The sequence below is a fragment of the Limulus polyphemus genome, unplaced genomic scaffold, assembly GCF_000517525.1.
Source record: "Limulus polyphemus unplaced genomic scaffold, Limulus_polyphemus-2.1.2 Scaffold2832, whole genome shotgun sequence".
NCBI classification, from domain to species: domain Eukaryota; kingdom Metazoa; phylum Arthropoda; class Merostomata; order Xiphosura; family Limulidae; genus Limulus; species Limulus polyphemus.
Window position 1 is genome coordinate 106,397 of NW_013668442.1, and position 10,275 is coordinate 116,671.

The following is a 10,275-nucleotide window of genomic DNA, read 5'->3' on the forward strand; positions in this document are numbered from 1 at the left end:
ATACCGGAAATTAACAAATGACCAGAGACGTAACAATACATACATTTAGATTCGATTGGTTCATAAAAACTGAGCACTGTTTGTATGTCCATTAACAGAAAAGAACTGAGAGGCACTGGTTTCATCATTATCTTATCTACAAAGCTTACAGAAAAGAGGAAATAAACACTTTCTTTTTTTTTCTCAATGTTGAACTGTGCACTAAATATAAGATGTGTTAAATAATTACACTGCGTTTGTGAACATTCGTATGATACAGTATTATTTTTCGGTTTTCTTTATTCCCTGTAACACCAGCAGGTCTGGTTATTTGATTTCATTGGGTAAAAACTCTAAGTACTTGCACGTCAAATCACTATGGGCTCCAAAGTACCAGGGAAGCCTTGAGTAATACAAGCAGAGAGACACGCTAATCAGTCCGAAACAAATTTCCCACAATGCATATCAAACGGCTTGATAAGTGGTATTCTTTGTTAGAAACAACCTGACAAACACAGCAAAGCACCCAATTTTAGTCAGAGAAAAAGAACACACTCAAAAATTTGTTAGTCAGTAATAAAAGGCAATTATATAAAAAAGCAAAACATGAACATAATAATAGGAAGCATTTATTAAACGTTTCAGAATCTTCAAAATTGCATCATCAGTAATCTAGAGGTACAGAACAAACACAATGGTAATTACAAAGGAAATATGATCTAATTTCTAATACATAATAAGTGAACAATTTAAATATAAAAAGTAGAATGAGAGAAAATAGATAATATGTAGCAAAAAATGAAACAGTTAAATTATAATAGATTTAAATCAAATGTAAAATGTGTATTATTTAGAGATGGTAGAAGAGTTCTTATGTATAACGTCTCTTTTACAGTACTTATCAATTTTAGTGGAGAAGAATATGAATTTGTAGTTTGAGACACTATTTCCAGTTTAGTTTTTGTTTTACTTTTCTGAGTCCCTAGTCGTAGGTTTGAAAACACAATCTTTGCATTTTGATTCAATTTGTTTCTGTACTTTTTTGACGATCCCTATTCCTCTTTTTAAATTAACAATTTTTAACTATCTTGTGTTTTCTGTCCATTTATGGAGAAAAAAATGTTAAGCTACATATGTGCATATGCATTCAGTTGAATGTTACATGTTTTTCAACAGTTTACTGCTGCATTGGCTTTTTTTTTACCACCCAACCATAATTTACTGAGACAGGTGGTTTTGTGCTTTAGGTTTTCTGTATACACGCGTTTAAAAAGCGAAGTGCGAAAATCGATAGAACAAATCTCCACCCACAAGAGTAGAGAAATCTACTATGGTAATCGTCTACTGTTAGAAAACCCATTGAAATTGTCGTAGAAAACCAGGTAGAGACACAGTACAACAGCGAACTTGAGAAATGATGAATCCTCAATGTGACAGTTTTCAATTAATGTTGCGCAAATTATTTTCCAATTAATGCGCTTTAGTAAAATACCGGATTTTTTCAATGCCAGAAAGTGGAGGACTTTGAAAAATTCTTCAGGGCGAAAAGACGAAGGCGCTCGAATTAGTTTTAAAACTACCCTATAGCATACTAAATACTGCATTCATTACTATTGACCAGGTTTCACTAAAATATTCATAGTCCGTTTTTTTTTGTATAGCGGCTTGTAAAACTATAATAAATAATAACAAGGCTGGAGACACTATTATAAATATACACATTGTTTACTCTAATAGAACAAAGCATTTCCGACCAGTATAAAAAAATATCATTTGCAATTAGTATAACGGTACTAAAATGGTTTCTACATTTCTGCGATGCTTAAATGGTTTCGAAGAACTTATGTTGGTAGCATTAAAGAACTTAAAATATTTTAGACGGTGGAATCTCGACTTTCAAGATTTAAATTAAAAATAGCTCTACATCCCTCGCAGGAGTTTGTTTAGTAAATGTGCAGAGATTTTGGCGCAATATACCTAGCCGTTTTTGCAGTAGGCTTCGATGCTTGAATGGCTTCGAAAAGAAACTTGGCCATTAACGATGAAAACTGATAAAATCTATCTTTCTTTTTCATCCCCCTAGTAGCATAGCAGTATGTCTGTGGAGTTACAACACTAGAAAATGGGTTTTGATACTCGTGGTGGGCAAAGCACAGACAACCCATTATGGAGCTTTGTGGCTAACTTCAAACAAACAAACTTTCTCTTTCAAGAATCAACATAAAACAGTTCTATTACCTGTGCAGGAGTTTTATTAGTAGGTTTACCGAGGTTTGAATAAAATATTCATAGCCACTTTTTCTGTAGGCTTGTGGAACAAGAAAAATATGAATAATACCGTGTTGGCCCGATTATAAGGAGATGTTTTTTTATCATTAATTAGGCTGTAAAATTCATAGTTGCCTTATAATCGCGGCCGACCACAGGCCCCCTCCCTCTAGTCTAGCCTGTTGCATTCCTGTATGTCTAGATAACATCCGTGTACGCATGCGCACCATATGTTTGCTCAAGGTCATCGCCAATTCTTCTAACTAATCCATCTGCAGGCTGTTCTGTTATAGTATTGATTTTGTGGACCTAAAAAAGGACGTTATGATACTCAGTTTTTTCTTTCCCATAGTTTCTGAAAACGGGGTCGCCTTAAATTCGAGATAGCCCTATAATCGGGCCAGTAGTAATAATAGTATGAATTTTGTCTAACAATCGAAAAATCAACTTTTTTTGCTATCACCAATATTTTAGCATCCTTAGCCATTGAGATTGAAGATCTTGAGTGTTGTTTCAAGAATAAATCTGCTTTTTAAGATGTTTTTTGCCCGTGTGCTCTATTAGAATTTTGGTGAAATTCCTTGGCAAACCACATTATGAAACACTATTGTGCCACGTTATTAGAAGTTCAGTATCATGTCTGGCTGCTGAGAGAATTTTGGCATTGGAGAGAGAAATCGAATGACCTGTTTCTGCATTGTGCTGGTACATAGCGGAGTTGGGAGGGTTTGTAACCTTTCTTCCAGTTTTTATAGATATTCCCATATATTCAAATGTTCGTACTTTAAGGTGACGTCTGGTTTCACCAATATAGGAGGCCTTACAGTCTCCGCACGTGTATAAGTAGACGAGATGTAAACAATGGGCAGTCGGCACACTATCTTTTTTAGCGGAGAAAAATTTTTAGTCTGAAATTAAGTTCCAAAATACCTTTCAGGTCAATTTGAGGATAGAAAGAGCTACATAATTTTTTCAACTGTTTTGTGGTAAGGGAGCTCTGTCTTCCAAGGTATGGTAAGCAGGTGTCTAAAGGAAGTTTGGATACAGTGGATATCTTCGGTGGTTTGACAAACATATTAGTTAAGAATGGGTAAGTAATTTTCACCAATAAATGCATAAGGTAGCATTTCAAAAAATAATGCTTTGTATGGAAGAAATGTACTTGTGAAGGGCTAGATAGGAAGAGGTGAGGTTGTAGGCCATATTTCAAACTAAAAATTTTTTTCCGCTACAAAAATCGTATACCGACTGCCTATTGTTCACATCTCGTCTAGTTATACACGTGCGGAGACTTATATTGGTGAAACCAAACGTTACCTTAAAGTATGAGAATTGGACATATGGGAATATCTATAAAAACTGAACGGCTACACTCCCTCTCAACTCTACTATCTACCAGCAAAATATAGAAACAGAGCACCCGAGTTCTCTCTCCAACCTTAAAATTCTCTCAACAGCCAAACATGACACCAACTTCTAATAGAAGAAACGTTATACATAAAAACTTGCCCCTCCCAGTAGCACAGCTACTTACAACGGTAGAATCCGGGTTTCGATACCCGTGGTGGCCAGAGCACAGATATCCCACTGTGTAGCTTTGTGCATAACTTCATAAAAACTCTTCTACCGTCATACACATTCTTCATTCGATTTAAATCTATATTAATTTAATTATTTCCTTTTCGTTTTCTCTTATTACACTTTTTATATTTAAATAATTTGCTTCTTATGTATTACAACTTATATCATATTCCTGTTGTAATTATCATTGTGTTTGTTTCATACCTTTAGATTACTGATGATAGAATTCTGAAATGCTTCCTATTATTACGTCTAGTTACGTTTTCCAAAATGTGATTTATCCTTTAAATATATACCGTAAAGACACGCGTATACAGATGTAGACACAAACTATCTCGTATTTATAATGTTTTTCGGAAAAATCAAGAAACTAATCTAGGTTTTAAATTACTAATCTTTCTTGTATGACGTTTTCTATTATTTATTAAGTTAATAGACGTCAAGTCGTCTACTATTAACTGTTATTTCTGTTATGACATATCATATTATATATTAAGTTAATGAACATGAAGTAATCTATTATTAGCCAATGTTTTTTATATGATATCTCATGTTATTTATGGAGTTAATGATGGACGCCTAGTCATCTATTATATTATTTTTTCATTGCTTCGGTGTCTTTTTTTTCACTTTTTTTTAAATGATTTAGTTAGAACAATTAATTATTGTAATCGTAAATATCAAATTGAAATGCAAAAGTGCTAATCGCTCAACACTAAAATTTAAGTTATTAAGATTATTACAACTGTTAAACGATTGTATGGTATATAACGTCTTGTTATATTGTATGACATTGCATTAAAATAAGATTGATAATCGTTTTTAAAAAATTTGACTTACTGGTCCTTTATATGCGAGTTTCCAGAGAGAACAGTAAAGCAGCATTTCGACCGCACACCTTGTATGCTGCTAACGCCAACCAATGAAATGGCAACAAATCAAGCTTTATATTACTAATTATTTCATCCGAAATGCTTATATATATATTGTACTTGGTAATTATTTGAATATTTAGTAGCTTAGTTTATAAATATTAGTCATCAACACTTTACCAGATTGGAAATAAGACCTGCTTTATTGTTACAAATACTTAAATACAAGTTTTTGTAGAAAACTTGTGAAATTTTGTTGCATAAACGATTCTCCCAAAGTCGACTACAAAACTAAAAAAAAAAAACTATTATTGATCTTCTGATTTGTAAGTATTTATCATTCTCCCGTTAAATTACCGTTCTGGAGAATGTTAGCGACTCCCAGTAGAACAGCGGTATGTCTGCAGACTTACAACGATAGAAACCGGGTTTCGATACCCGTGATGGGCAGAGCACAGATAGCCCATTGTGTAGCTTTCTGCTTAACTTCAAACAAGAATGTTAGCAAGCCAGGTACAATTCAGTTAAAATCTTATTTTACACTTAAGTACTGATTAGAACAAATTTAGCTATTGTTACCTTAACTGCTAAAAAAAGCTTTCATGAAATATTTCTAAAAATTTAACATAGAATAAAACAATCTCTGTTTATTCTCATTAACTGTAAAGTGTTTGGAAAATATGTTTTTATCATTTTAACAAACACCTAAATTATTTTTGCGTTTTCTTTGAATGTGACTATGAAAAATGTAAGTTGCTTTCACCGACATTAGCTCACAAAACGATAATTTACTATTTTGGTTACAACAGTAATTTAGTATATGAGAGTGAATTACATTGCAATGATTCTTGTTGAATATAACAAACAATTCTGTCTAAAAATATCCAAAGGTATATTATCAAGGTAAAATATAAATACATTCAGCAAGTCATTTATATTCGATTGCATGATAACTTTAACATTAACGTGGAACAGAAACTTCTATAGATGTTATGTTTTTAACTAATCATTCATGTTTTCCAATTGACAACAGTCAAACAGGAAAATACTGTAAGTAATCAAAAGCAATATATCATAGTTGTACCATGTGAAAATGTGACCAGTCTCCAGGATTTAACTTTAAGCATAACATAATTAAAATGGTATAGGTTTCTATAGCCTTTACTTTGGTCATTTTGTAGATGGATGATATTTATACCCTTGAGCTTACATGTCTGTTTTTATTACAGCTACACACACTTGAACTTTTCACACCGTAAAAAATATCAGTTTAAAATTTTAAGTTTCTGTAACTGATATTATAAAAAAACAAATGCGTGTTGCTTTAAAACTACACTACAATGAATGTGTAATATTTGACGATGTCGAGATTGTGCCATTATTCATGTAATTTTAAGTTACTGAGTTGTAAAACTTTATTTTTTATCAAACTTATAATTTGAAAAAGTTGTTTTCTTCATTTATTTACAAGTCACAACTTAAAAACAGTTTATAGTGAATCATAGGTAGAAAGCAGTATCAACTTTTCATGGCTGACCTTTACTGGACAAGACAAAGACTTGGAAAAAAAAAACATAAAAAACGGGAAGCATATATCCGGGTCCGTAAAATATAAAACGTATAACTTATGATTGTCTATGAACTTAAATCACAAGGACCATCGTTTCTGCGATAATATCCTGGCTAATTTGGACACTAACTTCATTTCTGTGTGGCCAGAAATAACCTTTTATAATCGTTGCTCTTACGTTGGACGCTGAAACACCACATTTTCATGGTTTCTGTGAATGTATATTATTCTCTGGTTAATTTGGATATTAACGTATGTTGTTATTACATGATGTTAGTGCTTTGTTCAAAGTCTGCTATATGATATTATAATAGTTTATCACTAGTTCTAAGAACTCACGAATGAAAGAAAAATAGAACATACTATAATATGTCAACCATACTACATGTGCTATATCCAATACTGACGCGGCCTTTCGCCCAATACCAGAGCTCAACTAGGATATTACAAACATAGTAGTTGTTTAGGTGCCAGATATATATCAGATTAATAAAAACTGTTAATTTAAAAAGGGGTTATGTTGGATTGTCAAAAGAGTACAGAAACAAATTGTAACAAAATGCATAAATTATATTTTCAAGCCTACAATTAGGGACTCTAAAAAAATAAACAAACAAGGTTGAAAATAGTATCTATATTATTTTCTGAAGCTATAAATACCTATTTTGACTCCATGTGTACAGTACTTTTCAATTTTATTAGGGTCAAAATAGGAATACATACGTGCATATGCGTTGAGTTGAATGTTACATGTTTTTCAACAGTTTACTGCTGCATTGGCTTTTTCCACCCATCCACCACAATGAACTTATTCAAAATATAAAACAAAAAACAAATGTACAACAAAGAATAAACACATGTACTGATATGCAACTACAGCAAACCAAATGTAAAGTTGTTCGGACCCTCTTGTAGGCAAAGATTGCATCATCACTTAGTTAATGACAGACTTCCATCAACGTCACAGTGTAATGTAACAAAAAATGATCAGCAACAAAGCAATCTCATCAGAATGGAATACTGTTTCCTCTAAGATAATACAACACAGATTAATGCAATGTAAACAGATTCAGTAACATACTTATCTTATTAGGGCTACATAACACATATGTATGTTCTTCAACAGTCTGCTGTGCACAAGTGTTTGCTAGAATAAGGCGACACAAATAATGCATGCAAGATAGACAACAGTGACAAACTTAGTGTTAGCTGTCAATTATCGACAACTTTTTCAACCGCTACCTTAACACCAACTATTTAAAATTATAAATAGCTATATGATATAGTGCAGTGGGAATAAATATTGAATACACACTCATGATTTCAGCTAAGGTTAAGAAACAGTGGAAAGAATTACCCCCGTCGTCTGAGTAGAGAAATCTACTATGGTAGTCGTCCACTTTTAAAAACTTGCGGAAATATAGTACCGAAAATCCAAGTAGAGATAGCAAACTCGAGTAACGATGAACAATAGCGACTCGAGTAACGATATGCAACAACAAAATGCACAAGTTGTAGTTTCCAATTAACGCACACGCCAGGAAAACACCAGATTTTTTTATGACGGAAAGTGAAGGACTTAGAAAATTTCTCATTATAACAAAATTATAACAGTTTTTTTTTGCAAAATTTTCGTGCAATCCACACTACAGTAGATATCACTTGCAATAATTTGATAGTGAAGTCCTAATAGGTATTTGTAGCTTGAGTAGCTGTCAGCAGTAGATCTCCAACTGCACATTTTAAGTTCTCAATTTTAAGTTATCTTGTATGTTGCCTTTGTTGATGCACAGCAATAGGCAAATATGTTTCTAGAGTAAGACACAAACCCCACTAAGCGTGTATAGCATTCTACCAATAGGAAAGCAGCTTTTCAAATAAAACAAATATGTCTAAAACATGGCTTTAAGTAAAACTTCGTGACTTTTAAGTTAATTATTTACTGAGCCCGGTGGCTGATGTTTCGCGTAAACACGCGTTTAACACACATTGAGTATACAAAGGTAGCGGCTCATAAAAACATTGCATCTATTATGTATTTATATCCAAATATTTTAAAGTTTCAACAGGTCATGGACATTCGCAGCGTTTCATATATTATATCTGCCTAGGTTTTGGTGCAAAATATCTAGCCAATTTTGCTGCCCGTTTGTGAAACAACAACAATAATAATAATATGAAAAAATTTATTTTGTCTAACAATCGTGAAATCACTTATTTTACTTATTATCAATGTTTGGGTGGTCTTAAGTATTAAAAATGGAGGTTTTGAGTGTTGTTTCAAGAATAGATCTGCTTTTAAAGATGTTTTTTTCCCGAATGTTCTGTTTTCAGCAAATTCCTGTGCGATCCCTATTATGAACCATTGTTGTGGTTCATGATATTATCAATTTTCCCGAACAACAACTTTTAAGGCGTAAATCAGGTTAATCAGGTAACTTATAATTAATATCAATTTTATTTAAGTAATTTAGAAGTCGGAGTTTATGGTAAGTATTAGTAACAAATTATTATTTATTTCATTTTTAATACGACATACATAGTTGTGGTCTATCAGTAGTGTTTATAAATAGTTACAATTAAAATACCAATATTATAAATTTATTAACGTAGTGTGTTAAATCTTACCCAGTGTTTGTACCATATTAATTAACTATAGCCAATACTTTTGACAATATAAGCTCCATAATATTCAAGGGGTATTTACTAGTTAAGAGTTAAAATGCATGAGAAATATAATTATAATGTTAAGGAATTTTACTGTAGTTCACTGTACTTACTTTCTTTGCAGATTAAGTGAAAAACTTTTTTCTTGATGATCACTTTTTGAGCATTATAAAACCATTATAATGCGGAACTAATGTAAAAACACCTGGCCTAGCCAAAAAAAAGGGGGATATTTAGATATAACTGAAGCATTAGAATGACTCTTGACTGCAGCTATATTTTTAATTAGCTCTTACCGATTTCGGATCAGAGATGTACAAAAAATGCCATTTCCTTCATATCTTTCGTCTGCCACAAGACACTCCCACGAAGCCTTTTATTCATCAGCATTCCTGGACATACGGAGCTAAAAAATATATCTCAAATAATATTTGTATGTAGTAGAATATATAATACACTGGTGTGCATTGCTTAAGCTGGTTTAATGATGAGCCTTTTATGCTTGGCAAAAGTGATTAAAATCACATTTGAATAGAATTTTTTTTATTCTCGTCTCATTCTTAATTGAAAGAAACACCATTTGTACACTGGCTTGTAGGAGACAAAAAATAGATCCGAAAACATAGTTTTATAAACGTCTCATTGTAATTATGTAATACATTAATTATACACCTGTGGCATTGTGCAGAAGTTAAGCTAGGAGCCTTTTTGTAAATACATGAGGGCCTAAAAGCTAATTGATATTTCAAATGAATATGTTCTTTAAAATAATCTATAATTTAAAAGCCTCACAAATTGTAATATGCAAAAAATGTATCTCTACCACCAGCTTCATCTTCTTAATTTTGCTGGCAAAATATCAAGTTGGTTACGTTTAAATGTATTTTTCTACCAACACATCAGCACAAGTTTAGTCCAAAGTTTGTTAACCTGTTGGAAAAAAAGAAGAGAAGTCTATTAACATGACCCGTGGGTAAAAACACGTTGAAAGAAGGCTGGTTAGCATGCCATTAGGCAATCACAGGTAGGCGAAAGTGACTTGTACCTGTTACTCAGTTTCGTCTGAATATATATGGTTTGAAAACTAAAAAAAACACGCTTCGCTATTCCGCATTCCACAGAAAGCAAAGTTGTATATCGGATTTTTCAATATAAACATGAAAAAACACGAACTCGTACATTTAAACAACGTTTGGGAAAGAAATGGAAAAGTTTCAACGCGAAGCATACGAAAATATAGAAATAAACTAATGGCTTAAGATCAAACACAAATAAAGTTAAAAATCGAGGAGGCGGCTTAGAGTCAAGACGACATACATTGTCACATTACATTCCGCT

At 32.5% G+C, this 10,275-nt stretch overlaps 1 protein-coding gene across 3 annotated transcripts in view; it reads right to left on the reverse strand.

Annotated features, from left to right (window-relative positions):
• Nucleotides 1-9,553, reverse strand: part of LOC106468013 (protein TFG-like) — a 107,009-nt gene extending 97,456 nt beyond the window's left edge. For all 3 annotated transcript variants that reach the window (XM_022396293.1, XM_022396294.1, XM_022396292.1), the window contains exon 1: nucleotides 9,234-9,553. The gene's annotated coding sequence lies outside the window, so the exon portion shown is untranslated. The remainder of the gene's footprint in view (nucleotides 1-9,233) is intronic.
• Between the last annotated feature and the right edge of the window lie 722 nt (nucleotides 9,554-10,275).